The following is a 14018-nucleotide window of genomic DNA, read 5'->3' as shown; positions in this document are numbered from 1 at the left end:
CAAGGCCTTGTTCTTGTTTTTTATCTTCACCAGAGGATATACTTTGTTGTCTTTTAAAATTGATTTTAAAGAAACAGAGGAGGTGGCAGGGAGAGAGAAAGAAACATCTATCAGTTTCCTCCTGTGTGCACCCTGACTGGGGCTTGAACCTGCCACCTACGCATGTGTCCTGACCAGGAATCGAACCCCTAGTCTTTTGGTACACAAGGCAATGCTCCAACCAACCAAACCACACAAGCCAGGGCAAGGCTTTTTTTCATTCTACTCAAGCAGGTCAAAATTATTAGCATCACAGGCAAAATTTGAAAGCTGAAAACAATTTTGAAAAGCCCAAAACCAGAATCCTGTCCCTGTTTGTTTTTAAAGCGATACTCCCAACTTTTGGAATGCATGCTCGGATTTTAGATTGAACAATTCTGAAGCTACCTATTTATAGTCACTTAAGATGTTCGAAGTAAGAAATTCAGTTCAAAATGGCGAACATCTGAAGCTGTATCCCACCCCAAGACACATGCGATGAAGCCCTATCAGTCCTACTTCATATTATGACGAATTTATACAAAACCAAATGACTCAAGAGGATTCTTCCAGGACCTGCCCTCTCCACCCCTACCCTGCCCCACTGTGCAAAGCTGAACAATGGCATTCTTCACAATAACCTTGGTTTGTCCTGTTACCTGTAACTAAGTTACGTATATAAACCTGCCTGGATAGAAAGCTTCAGGAGGCGGCAGTGTGGCACCATGGTTTGTGTCAGATCTGGGATGAAATCCCAGCTCCACTTTCCCAGCTGCAGGGCCTTGGGCAGATGATTTGACATCTCTCACATACAGCTCCTCTCCTGGAACATGGTGGGGGTGGGGGTGGGGGTGACGTGCACCAGCCAGAAGCATCATACGTGCTCCTCACATGCTCACCACTCGCTCTGTTCCACACTGCAGTTTTCCCTAATTGCGGTCCCCTGTGGCAAATGTCACAGGTAGAGAACACATGGAGGCAGCACACAGGTGTGCAGTGTGAAAACTCGGGGGGCCGAGTTCATCAGTGACATAACTATATTTTAACATCACCACCCTCGGTCTGGTACAGACCCACCACTTGAGCCCAGAGGACCACAGACACCCACTTCCTGTTCTTTAAAGCACCCAGGCAGTTTTACATTTCACTGCCCTCAGCACCCCTGAGCCATGTTATCCTGGACTAACCCCCACAGCTTCTTCAGCCCACATCCCCTCAGCACCAGGGAGGGACCTACTTGACCCTTAACCCCGGGGGCTGCTCTCTGGTTGTCTTCAAGATACCCAGGGCAGAGGCTTGCCCAGGGAGGATGCAGCCATCTCCGAGAAACCCAAAGTCTCCTCCCCTCCCTGCTGCTGAGCTCACCCGGGCAGGCTCAAACCAGCTGACACCTGCTCTCAGCCCAAAACCCAACAGTCAGGATGTTTCCACAACACAGATTAATGGGGGGCAGGGGGGTGGGATGAGAATTGGGATATATTCACTAACAGGAGATTATGAAAGTAAATTCTGATCCAGTCAGGTGATGGAATACAACTCAGCCGCTTAAAATGATGCGAGGCCAGACTACCGCAGAAGATGCTCAAGATAAATTGAAACAAAAAGCAGGCTACAAGTAGTTTGCACAGTGTAATGCAGTTTGAAAGTTAAAGGAAAACTTTTCTGTTCATACTTGTGTGTGTTTTATACCCGTGTACATGTGCATGCACCAGAAACGGACCGGAAGATGAACCAAAAAGACCACAGGGGTAAGTATTTCAACCTTTTATTTGCTTATCAGTATTTTCAATAACGGCCATGCCTTATTTGGGAAAGAGGGGAAAATACCTTTAAAAGAACATTAAGAATCACCTCACCTCTAGTCTTTCTGGCTGAGTCACATCTCAGAGAGAAGAGACGAAGACACGGTACCAACAGCACCCAAACCCGGTTCTGCTTCTCTGCTGGTGGGAAAGGGGTTCACCGCCACAGAGCGGACCCATCTCAGGGGCGGGATGGGCCCGGCAGGAGTCGCTTTCTAACGCGTCCCAACATGTGTTTCCAGTAACGCCGTTTGTGGCCGCTTTCTTCTCTTATCGCTCCTCTGTGACCTTTGCTGGTTACAGACTCGCTGGCTGGAGCCAGGTGGATTTGTTTGATTTCTGTTGATGGTTATTAGGAAGAGGAAGTGCCAGAAGGGATTACCTCAAGTTTAAACCTCTTTCCAGCGGAGTCCCGGGGCCTTTAATTACACATCTCAGGTCTGTTTGGTAAAGAAGTGGTCAAAGATGGGCTTTTTATCTCTCTTGGAATCTCCTGCAACTGGAAGCATTCCATCTGCGCCTGGTGTTTCTGTAAACCCGAGCCCCGGCTCCCGGTGGGAGGAGGGGCGGCGCTGGCAAGTGGAGTGTGAACTTGAAAGCCAGGGACAGACAATTGTGAGAGCTCGTGCCAGTGAGTCCTCGGCCAGGCCAGGCCGTTCGGGGGCCCAGACAGCACGGGAAGACTGGAGCCGGGCCCCCAAGAGCCAGCCCTCTGCCTCCGGGACCAGAGCTGCTGCAGTTCCCGGAGGCCTGTCCCTGGCCAGCCACTGCTGACCCACAAGGTGGAGGACGGTCAGTCCAAGAGGAGACTGTTTTTTTCCACTCCCCCCACCCCCACAACATCTTGGTAGAGGAATTCCTCTTAGACAGGTTCGGTTCCAGACCACTGCCGTAAAGCAAGTCTTGCCATAAAGCAAGTGTTGTGGTAAAGCGCTTGATCTTTTTGCTGGTGGAGGTCTTGTTTTCAATTTATGAAACCGGCAGTTATCAGGGAAACACAATGAAGTAAAGTGCAATGAAAGGAAGCATGACTGTCCTGGAAGAGTAACAGCCAGAATCGCCGCGGACAGGCAATCACTGTGTCTGAGATGATCAAGATACCAGTTCAGCCAAGGGGCAGAAAATACCACTTTTCCGTGGCAGGGGGGCCTAGTCAGAGAGCCGAGGACCAGGTGGTCCTCAGAAAGAACCTTTCCCACTTGCTGATTTCCCCAGGCTGCTGAGAGAAGACAAACTCACCCCCACCCCTCCCCCTTTCCACAGGGTAGGTTGCCATTCTGCCTCACTTGCGGGTTAGTGAACTGCCAGATCACAAAGTTGCTAAAGGCCTGGCCCATCGCTGGGGTTCAATTGGTCAGAGCGTCATTCTGCACACTAAAAGGCTGCAGGTTTCATTCCAGGTCAGGGCACATTCCTAGGCTGAGGATTTGATCCCAGCTGGGAAGTATGGGAGACAACCCAGCGATGTTTCTCACACCAACGTTTCTCTCCCTCTTACCCTCCTCTCTCTAAGATCAATAAACATATCCTCAGGTGAGGATTTAAAAAAAAAATCCAGAATCTTTTTTTTTAAGTTGCTAAAGGCCCAAGACTGGGAAATTTAACGTGTAAAATGAAACTTGACTTGGGGGAGAGGGGATGAGGTTGCTCAGCTACTGAGGGTCTTCAGTGTAACAGCAAAGTCAAGAAATTAGGAATTCTTCTTTGGCTGCTTATAAGATGCAGGGATGCAGGTCAAATGCCCACACAATTTCAGACCATAGGGCTTCGAATTTCCCTTTAATTTCTGTCCCAGAGGGGATGGAACTTAGGGAGAGACATTTGGTTAGAACAGAAATGGGAACAAATGGAGTTTCATCAGAGGCCTCTTTCAGCTTAGGCTGGGCCCCCTGAACCACCCAAATTCTGCCCCAGGCCAGGCTATTTCTTCCCTGGCCCAGGACCCCAGCAGTCCTCAGCAGGAGCACACAGCAATGGAGTGCAGGTTCCTGCTCTAGTCCTGGGAGTTCTTCAACCCCTCAAAGCAAGCTTTGCTTTATAGTGTCTTTTTAAGATTTATTTATTTGCTTATTCATTTATTTATTTATTTTTAGAGAGCAAGGAAGGGAAGGAGAGAGGGAGAGAAACATCAATGTATTGTTGCCTCTTGCACACCCCCTACTGGGGACCTGGCCTGCAACCCAGGCATGTGCCCTGACTGGGAATTAAGCTGACCACCCTTTGCTTCCAAGGCCCGAGCTCAATCCACTGAGCTACGCTAGCCGGGGCAGTAATGTTCTTTTTCTTGGCACCACTGTCTCATTAGAGCAGTGAAAATAGGCCCCAAAAGATACAGAGCATAGTTTCCACCCTGAGCGCCCTCTCTGGAGTCAGCCTAGCCATGGCCCTGCCTCCCAGCATCACACTCCATGAGCTGGTGGGGCCTCAGCAGGAAAGGCTGCCTGGGGCTGGGAGTGCATAGGCTGCTTAGTGCACCCACAGTTCTGCTGCAGCGCAGACATACAGACTTCACATCTTGCATTGGAATTGCTCAAAGTGCAGTGCCATATGCTGATGGTACCATAAATGATGTGAGAGGGAAATACCATTTTTCATTTGAATGGTTATATAGTTATGTCAGTGGGAATTCAAGAAAAATGAAACTGGCACATTGATGGTTATTGCATGGACAGTGTTTAAGATGAGGCTAAGTAATAAGAAATTTAATAGCATTTAAAAATAAAAAAGTTAAGTAATAATTTAATAATATTAGCAGTACATAAATGGGGCAAAATTCATGAAGGTAATTTTTAGATGGCTAAAGTTTGGGGTAATTCTGTGCCAGTTAAACAAATTAGCCAATGTATGTGAGAAGCTCAAACAAGTATGTTAAAACAGAGAGAGACAACCTTCCGTGCTGCTAAGGGCTGCAGAATCAGAGAGCCCAGGTTCAGGTGCTGTAGCTTTATTGCTTACTTAGCTCTGTGACCTTGGACAAATCACAACTTCTTAAACCTCAGTTTCTTCATCTGTAAAAGAGAAATAAGAATTCCTATTTCATAAGATAGTTCTGAGAATTAAATGAGGCAATCCCCATGAAGCGCCTTGCATAGCATCTGGCTGATCTGGCTGAGAGCAAGTGCTTAGGCAGTGGGAGTGATGATTACAAACAGAAAAGACTCATTTTAAAGCAGGCTACCCATCTATCTGTCTTGAACATTTCCTTCCAAGAGGATGCAGCCCAAATAGTACAGGAGCATTTAGCCCTGTGGGTCCTGGATCCCCTCCCAGAGAAATATGTGTGCAGACATGCTTGCAAATGCCAAAATTGCATACAGTTTAAAGCTGTTCACACTTGACACCTCCTTTCACCGCTTCCTGAGCTGACTACAGACCTGGTTGGCTGAGACGGGAGCCAGGTATGGAGAGGTACCTCCGCCTACTTCCGCCCTAGAAAGTCCTGGAGCTGGCCCACCTTCTGGATGCATTCCTAAACCAGATTTTGGTCTCCTCTGCGCACCTCTTCTTCTTTTTTTTTTTTAATCCTCACCTGAGAACATGTTTTTATTTATTTTAGAGAGAGAAAGGAAGAGAAAGAGAGAGAAACATGGACCAATTGTGTCACACATGTGCCTGATGGGAGGATCGAACCTGCAATCCAGGCATGTGCCCTACCAGTGATAGAGCCTGCACCCCTTTGGTGCACAGGATGATGCTCCAACCAACTGAGCCACCTGGCCAGGGCTCTCTGGGTGCTTCTTAATACATAGACCACCACAGCTTTAGTCTCTACATGGGCAGAATGCAAATAAGATCTCGAGGACCCACACACCCCTTCCCTCAATAACTGGCTTATTCTCCCTGCCCTACCTCAGCACAGTACAGCCTGGCCTTGCAGTTTTTAGCTCAGTGCTGATGGAGCTGGGTAAACTCAAGGGACTAGCAATGTACCTGGAAAACCATGGGCCCGGATAAGCTGCTGATACCGTGCGCCTGCATTTCCACCAGTTCTATTTAAACACTGATAGATCCTTGGGCAAACAGGAAACCCTTTGTGCTCTGAGCATCCACAACTGCCATCTGCGAGTCCATTCTAGACAAGGCCAAGGCTCAGGGTAGGCGGAGTCAGGGTGGGAGGGAGGCAAACTGTTCTTGTACTTTATCAGATAAATGCACACAGGCAGGACCAAGCTGATCTTTCATCCTGGGCCTCCGAATCTTTGTCCCTGCCCCCTGCCCCTCCTCATAGAAACCTTGTAACAATGGAGATTAAGAAAATGTTTTCCAGGAAAATTTACTGCAGGTCCTAGAAGCAGGCCATAGGGGCTAGTTCAGGCTATGACCCACCCACTTCACGCTAGTGAGAGATGAATGACTCAGCTCTGAAAGGAACTCAGCACAAAGAGGAAGCTGGTGAGTTTACCTGCTTGCACTACTGTAAACCGGAAAGAAAGTCAAGCCCGGAGAACTCCAAGCAAACCAGACTGCTATGAAGCCGAAAGACAGCAGTTGTTTCTCTTAACCATTTGACCTCTGGCTTATTTAGTAAGCAGCATTTGTAAAGTAAGAGTTTTGAATGTGCATTTCTTTCTTGAATACCAAGTGGATTAGAGCAGTTAGGCCAGTGCATTGTCTGGGAGCTTTGTTACACACAGAATGTTGAGCCTCAGGCTGGACCTCCTAAACCAGAACCTGCATTTTAACAAGATTCCCAGGCAATTCGTATGCACGTTACGGTTTGAGAAGCGCTGGCTAGGGAAGGTATGAGGCTCCTGGGAAGGTGTACTCAAGGATAATCAAACAGCATGGACGGTTTCCTCTGAGGTTTGCTGTAGAGCTTAACCTAAATACCAAGTATAAAAAATAAAGTTCAATTTAAAAGAATGAGACCAATAATAGACTTGTTAATGTAATAAATTTTGTTTTCAGTAGTCAGTTCTCAAATCTAAATGACGAACTATTTCTCACGAATAGCTCAATAGATATAACATGAGTTGGGCAGCTTCAGACACCCTCCTCCAACATGGAAACAGCCTTATTGTTAGAAGGCCAAAGACTACCTGCTCTTCCCATTAGGTTTCACAGCCGGACACATTAGAATGAGGACCATTGTAAAAGAGGTTTAAAAAGCACTCCAGATTTCGTATTATTGACCAAGGCAAATTTTACAAAAATTAGAGTTGAAATGTTTCCATAATCAACAGGGATTACCTTTGGGGAAAAGAGGGAGAGGGCAGGGAGGAAGACGTGTCCGTCAGTGGTTACCATTCGGATCCTTGCTCCGTCTACTGTGTGGCCTCACCCCAGTTACCGACTTCTCGGAGTCAGCTCTCTCGGCGTAAGAGAGGGATAATAGCACTTTTGCTATTGAATTATTATAGGATTAAAGATATTATGCATGAAAAGTACTATAATAGCATTTGGACACTTTAAGTGCTGAATAAATGTAATCTGTTAATAAGAAATTAGTATTGAAATACTGTCTCAAGGTGTCATTGTACATAATTTGAGCGTGAAGACACCAGGATCTTGCTCTGTCTCTGCCCAGGAGCCTGCAGAAATCACTTTATTTCAGCAGTAGCTAGAAAGGTTCCCCCATTCTTCTCTTTTGCTGGGCAGGCCTCATTGGCTTAGAGGGGAAATAAAAAACCCAAAGTACAAGCTGGGGAGGCTGAGGCCAAGGTCAAGGTTCAGGCCAGGTTCAGGCAGAACAATGAGGAGAGGGATGCAGGAGTCCACTTCATTCAGAACATGCAAGGACCAGAGGACATCTTAGGTGGCTGTGTTAGGGGGGATGTTCCTGCTCTCTTGGTCAGAATCCCCCATCGCTGTCTCCAGTAAAAGGGAACTGGCAGGCTGGAAGCCTTGGGGGAAGAGAAAGGCATGTGTTAAAGATAAACAAGAAGGGGCAGGAGAATAAAAAGAAGGCACAGAAGCAGGCGTGCACACAGAAGGAGCAGGTTCTGCCTCAGCGTTAAGAGTTCATGCTCTGACACCATCACAAACCAAATTCGTCTCAGCCTCACCATGTACACTTGTACGGGGCACGGCAGTTAACCGCTCGGAACCTCCCTTCTTTGAATGAAATGAGGGAAACAGTGTACCCACCTCGACAATTTGGGATGATGATGAAACTGAGGTGCTGTGCGTGAAGAATGAAGGAGGCTACTTCCTGATGGTCAATGCTCCATCACTGTGCCCACCACGATCTATATATGAAGGGCAACTGCCACACAGTAAAAATATACATGTTTACTGCAGGTTTAACCCCTGGGGTCAAGGAATTGGAGGAGAATTCCAGATCAACAGAGAAACTGGGTCTCTTTTGGACCCTTATCAATGAAGGATTATAGGAGCCTTTGTTATAACTGCTGCAAAAGCCTCATCATTCTCCTTAGCAATGAAAGAGTAGAAAGAAGAGGCATTAGAAGTTGGCTTAAAAAACACTATCATTTAAGATTCATTAGAACTAGTTGAAAAGTGGGAGAAGGCAAGATAGTCTCCAGTGTAGCAAAAAAACTGTAGAACATGTAATTTCTGCCCTAAAGACTTGATAAGAGACCTCATCTCACCAGGCTGTACTGGTAGGCCAATACCACACTATGTAAAAAAGGATAACTTCACAAAAACAAGGCCGAACAAGAACAAACAGTTGATCTTGGTGGATAGTTGGATTAAAGGTGACTTTTAGATTTGCTGGTTGTCTTTGCAAAACCTGGGTATTTTTGTAAACTCCTGGGAGACCAACGGGAAGACGGTGTTGATGGGCTAACGGTTTCGGGCACAGTGAGAAAGGAGTTAGGGTATCTGCCTACGGGCAGTGGGTTTCAAACCCTCTTAACTGCAAAACCTTTTCCTTTTGTAAGTAACATCTTGAGACCCCGTATATGAAACAGATAAAATGCTGCTTTTGTAACTATGTAGATTGAATACACATTTGAATAAAGATTGGAGATATTTTTAGAAGACCAACTCCAATGAGATGCTTACAGAATCCTGTTTCTTGGAAGGGAGTTCAGAAACGTTGAGAAAACTATGGAAATTGGGGCCAGCCAATGGCCGGGCACATTTCCGTGTAGAACCAAGGCTGGCCATGGATTCGTGCACAAGTCCTTTGTGTTCGTGTGAAGCAGGGAAGAGAAGTGAGCAGTGAGCATCCCAATGTCCTCTGTTTAATGAGGGACCCAAACTAGCCCAGAGGGGCACGGAGAAGTGGCGAGCCTGGGGACACTGTGACAAAGCCACATCTAGGGAAAGCTCCCAGACCCCAAATGAAAGGAGGAAATGGGTGGGTCATACCTGGGCAGGCTTGTGGGGCAGAGGGACAGACACAGGCTGAGAACAGCCACCCTGAATCATTCAGGAACGAGAAATGAAGGCTTCTGGAAGGAAAACAAAGCCTGTGCTTTTCTCATGGGGTGGGGCCTAGTGGGACAGTGAAGGAGGGCAGAAAGGGACCCATGGGTTGACATGGCCCAGGCAAGATGTGGAGAAAGGAAAGGGAGACACGGCCACAAGGAGATGGGCCTCTGTGCAGACACAGAAAAGAAATGTGTGGGAATTTAGGACAGGAAAAGGCAAAGAAAGCAGAGCATCTGAGATGTACAGAAAATCCCGTCAGGGGAGGTGCAGAGAGGCGGCAAAGAGAAGAGGTGAAGAAGTAGCAAAGAATTGAAGGCAAGAACAGAAAGAAACAAGGTAAAGGCTGAGCTCAAAGGAGGCTTTGAAGACCTAAACCCACAGCTAGCGTACAGCAGATTTTGTAATGTAATACAAATGGCCCAAGAAAAAAGGAGGCCAGAATTTTAGCCTGGAGAACTCAGGGAAGGAAATGAGAGTCCGCTGATTGGATTTACAGAGTTTTGATGTGATGAGTGTTGAAAAATTATTTGCCTCAGGAGGGAGGCTTTGGTTGCTTGCTAGTAAGGAACTCGTAATAATCCCTTTTATAGTGATCTGTGAGGATCAAACGAACATGTATATAAATATAACGTCCTACATAAACACATGATGGTATTACCAGAAAAACAAGAGGAAGTCATATTCTCATCTGGGCTGCAGAAATTTAGGGCGGGGAGGGGCCTGATTTATCGGGGTGATCTAGTGACAGCCACTGGCAAAGAAGGATGAGGAAGCACAGAACTCAGGGAGGCTCATTCATGGTCCTGAGAAGGGAACGAATGTCCTCGGGTTGAATTACTGGTTTGGGCTTTTCGTGCCCTGCCCTTGGATCCAGCACTGTATAGCTGCTGGGGGAGATGTCTTCTACGTGTCAGGCACTTTCCCTACATTATCCTATTCAGAACTAAGGCAGCCCCGGGAGAAAATATTCTGGTACACAGGTTAGGAAACCAGAGCTTGGACAGGGCAAGTCCATGACCCAAGACTACACAGCCAGTAAGAGTTGGAAGGAGTGTTCCAGCCCCAGCTTAGTGGACTGCTGCCGCCTCTCCCTCCGCGCCCGGCTTCTCGGGGTCCCAGACTCACAGCACCGGCGGCAAGGCTCCCCCCTTCATCCTTCCAGGCCCCCTCAGGAGTGGCTCCCCCAAGTGGCAGTACTCTTCCCTTCCTTGGGGGTATTTAGTTTTATAAAGATCTTCAGCGCCGTTCTGGTGAAAACTAGAGGCAGATAATTATAACTTGAAAAGTATAAAAAGCTTCTTCCACCACAACACAAATAAGGCAGATAAAATGGCGACATTCTAAGATTTCTGGGACAGGAAAGCACTTTGTCTTCTGTCTTGCCCAACCCTCTCCCTAGACCAGAACCTCCTGGCAGCTAGGGGCTGTCTCCTACAAACCCCACACACTCTGCAGCCAGCACAAGGTCGTTTACATCATAATCAGCTAATACAAGTGAAAATGTATTCAATGAAGACCTGAAACAACTCTATGCAAGAAGCCAGAGCATTTCAGTCGTGAAATCCACTGTTTAGCGTTGTGCCTATAGGACAGGTGACAATATTGTATTGTGTACTTGCAAATTTGCTAAGACGGTAGATCTTTCTGGTGAGACGTGTTCTCCTCACCAGAAAAGGATAATGATGATGATAATAATAATAATAATGTATAGAAGAAACTCTTGGAGGTGACAGGTATGTTTATGACATAGTTTTGGCAATAATTTCCCAGATGTATATTTATCTGCAAAACTGCTGAAATATATACATTAAATAGGTACAGCTTTTTTGTATGTTGACCATACCTCAAAGAAGTAGCTTTAAAATAAATAAAAAGAAAAAAATAAGCCAGAGCATGAGTATTTCTAACATATAGAAACTATATTTATATGTAAAGATTTTATTTTATTCTTTAGAGGAAAGGGAGGGAGAAAGAGGGAGAGAAACATCAACATGTGGTTGCCTCTCATGTGCCCCCAGCTGGGGACCTGGCCCACAACCCAAGCGTGTGCCCTGACCCGGAATTAAACCGGCGACCCTTTGGTTTGCAGCCCAGCATTCCATCCACTGAGCCACACCAGCCAGGGATAGAAACTATATTTTTCAAAAGTAAAAATGTATCACTCCTAACACAGGTGACTTTCCAAATTTCATGTGTAAGTCTTTCCGAGGGGAATAAAATACTGCAGCTGGAGGACTAGCCAAGGCAAGTTGGAGCCTGAGGATGTAGGGAAGGTGTCTTGGCTTCTCCTCAGCTGTCTGATGTCACCAAAGCCATGCTCCCGAGGGCCAGCTTGGATAAACTTACGACCTCTGTCTGGCCTTGTGTTCCTAAAAATTTTATGGGAAGGTCACTAATAAACTAAGTGTGTAAATGCTCCATCATCTAGTTAAAAAATAATAACCTAACTGCTACCGGAGCTGCCTTACACTGCATTTTTTCTGCAAAACACATTTGTTTACCTTTCCTTCTAATAAAGTACAACTGGCAATAAATAAAAGGCAGTAAAAGAATCCTATTAAAACATGATATGTTTTTTAAAAAATATTTTATTTCATTTTTTTTATTTTTAGAGAGAGGGGAAGGGAAGGAGAAAGAGAGGGAGAGAAACATCAATGTGTGGTTGCCTCTCGTGCGTCCCCCACTGGGGACCAAGCCCACAACCCAGGCATGTGCCCTGACTGGGAATCGAACCATGACCCTTTGGTTCACAGCCTGTACTCAATCCACTGAGTCACACCAGTCAGGGCAAACATATGTTTTTAACAACAATTTTTAGCATACTGTTTTTGGATGGATCAGGTATTACTTGAAAATAAGCACCCAATGTGAACATGGTTGAGATCGACACCAAGGTACAAACAAAATAATCTGTCCTAAATACAGTGTCTATACTCAGAGAACTTGAATGTTCCCCCTCCCCCCAGAGATCCGACTGCACTTTAAAGTGGCCAGTGAGTCACTTGCCACCATAAAACGCATTAGTCTTTTGGGGGGTTTTATTTTTTTTTAAGTATAAAGTCCAGTCTAGTGAATTTGGTTCAGCACACTCTTACATAAATGCTATAGTGGAGGGTGAAAGACATAATCATATATAAACAAAAGTGACCCAGAAAAGGGAGGAATTAAAAAAATCCTTAGTTACTCTTTAAATTTATTCTTCAACTTAGACCAACCCTTTTATAGGGGGCTCCTAGCAATGAGCTGGCAGTCTTGTCCCTCGAGTCTCAGGGATTACAGCAAAGGACAGAAGGCACCAATGTGCCCCAGCCCTCACCGGTCCTCCTTTTCTTAATGAATCAGACGCCACTTCCTCCAGACCCCCCCTCACCCGCCCCATCTTTCTTGCCTTCCACCCCTGGCCTCTTAGAAGGATTCTTACAGGCAATATTAGGCAATGCCACCTAAACAAAGTCCCTTCAGAATATACAAAAGTTTGGAAGTGCCTTCAGCAACTGAAGAGTGGTTTTTTGTTTTCTCATTTTGGAATTCTGAGCAAAGTGCAACATTTTTTGATCACCGGATCTTAAAAAAAACGTAGCAGTAGGTAATAAGCCACCCAAGTTAGGTTTACCCATTCAGACACACTCTTTTTCTCTCACAGACTATTTAGGACAGTGCTCCCAGAGAGCCACCACACGAAAGGGTGCACCGCCTGGGAAGGGCAGGCGTGAGGGCTGTCAAACTTACTGTTCCATCTGTCACTGACGTGGGCCAAATACAAACCTCTAGAGCTGTTGGGGACTTCAAGGGGCCTGCTAATCCACCCCTTTTCCTTTACCCTTAGACCAGTCCAAACAAGGAGGTTCTACCCTATTTTTAAAGACCTCCAAGGAAGAGTCCACGATCACTCTTAGGCAAATATTCAGAAATTAATTTCCCTATGGCCATTCTCCATGGCTCTGCATACACAGTCCTTCTCTTACTCCTGGCGTACAGAAGAGGAAAATATTGTAACCTTGAGCTTTGAGAACACTTAACGTGAAGGCAAAATAATTCTTGGTTTTATCCAACAATCAATGCCATGCAAATATACTAATGAAAAACTAACTCCCAGTTTTAAGTGTTAGTTTCTTCTATTCAAGCTTCTATAGAGAGTGAAGATTTGAAATGAGTACTTACCTATTACACTTACTTGGAAGCTCTGTGGAATGGCTGCAAGCACCATTTATAATTCTACAGGATGGGGTTACAAAAAGAGTGATTTAAAAAAAAAGCTTGCTTTTGATACCTGAGTCTAGGAAACTGCTAAGTCACAGAAGGGATGAAGGCCGCAGGCAAGTAGGAGACAGACCTCGTGCAGAAGAAACCCCATTTCACACACACGGCCTCAGGAACAGCGTCTATCCCTACCCCGCACAAGGCTTTGCTCATGCACGTGACCATGGGGACACAGATCTGATGCTTGAGAGTCACTGAGTCAGACTTAGGAAAAAACAGACTGCTGATTTTGTTTCTTTGGGCCACCAGTGGCCACTCTGTTACTTTTAAACAACTGTAAACCCTGGCTGGTGTAGCTCAGTGGATTGAGCGCAGGCCTGTGAACCAGATGATCGTGGTTCGATTCCCAGTCAGGGCACATGCCTGGGTTGCAGGCCGTTTCCCTGCAGGCCAACTCCCAGCAGGGGACGCGCGAAAGGCAACCATACATTGATGTTTCTCTCCCTCTCCTTCCCCTCTAAAGATAAATAAATAAATAAAATCTTTAAAAACAAACAAACAAACAAAAACAACTGTACAGTGCCAAATGATGCTAGAAATGAAAGGGTTGGTGAAAACATTGATCTACCCAGTGGCTTGCTCCATAATGTATTTGCA

The sequence above is a fragment of the Sturnira hondurensis genome, unplaced genomic scaffold (assembly GCF_014824575.4).
Source record: "Sturnira hondurensis isolate 20B ecotype Veracruz unplaced genomic scaffold, ASM1482457v3 Scaffold0001120, whole genome shotgun sequence".
In the NCBI taxonomy this organism is placed as follows: domain Eukaryota; kingdom Metazoa; phylum Chordata; class Mammalia; order Chiroptera; family Phyllostomidae; genus Sturnira; species Sturnira hondurensis.
This window is presented reverse-complemented; position numbering follows the sequence as displayed.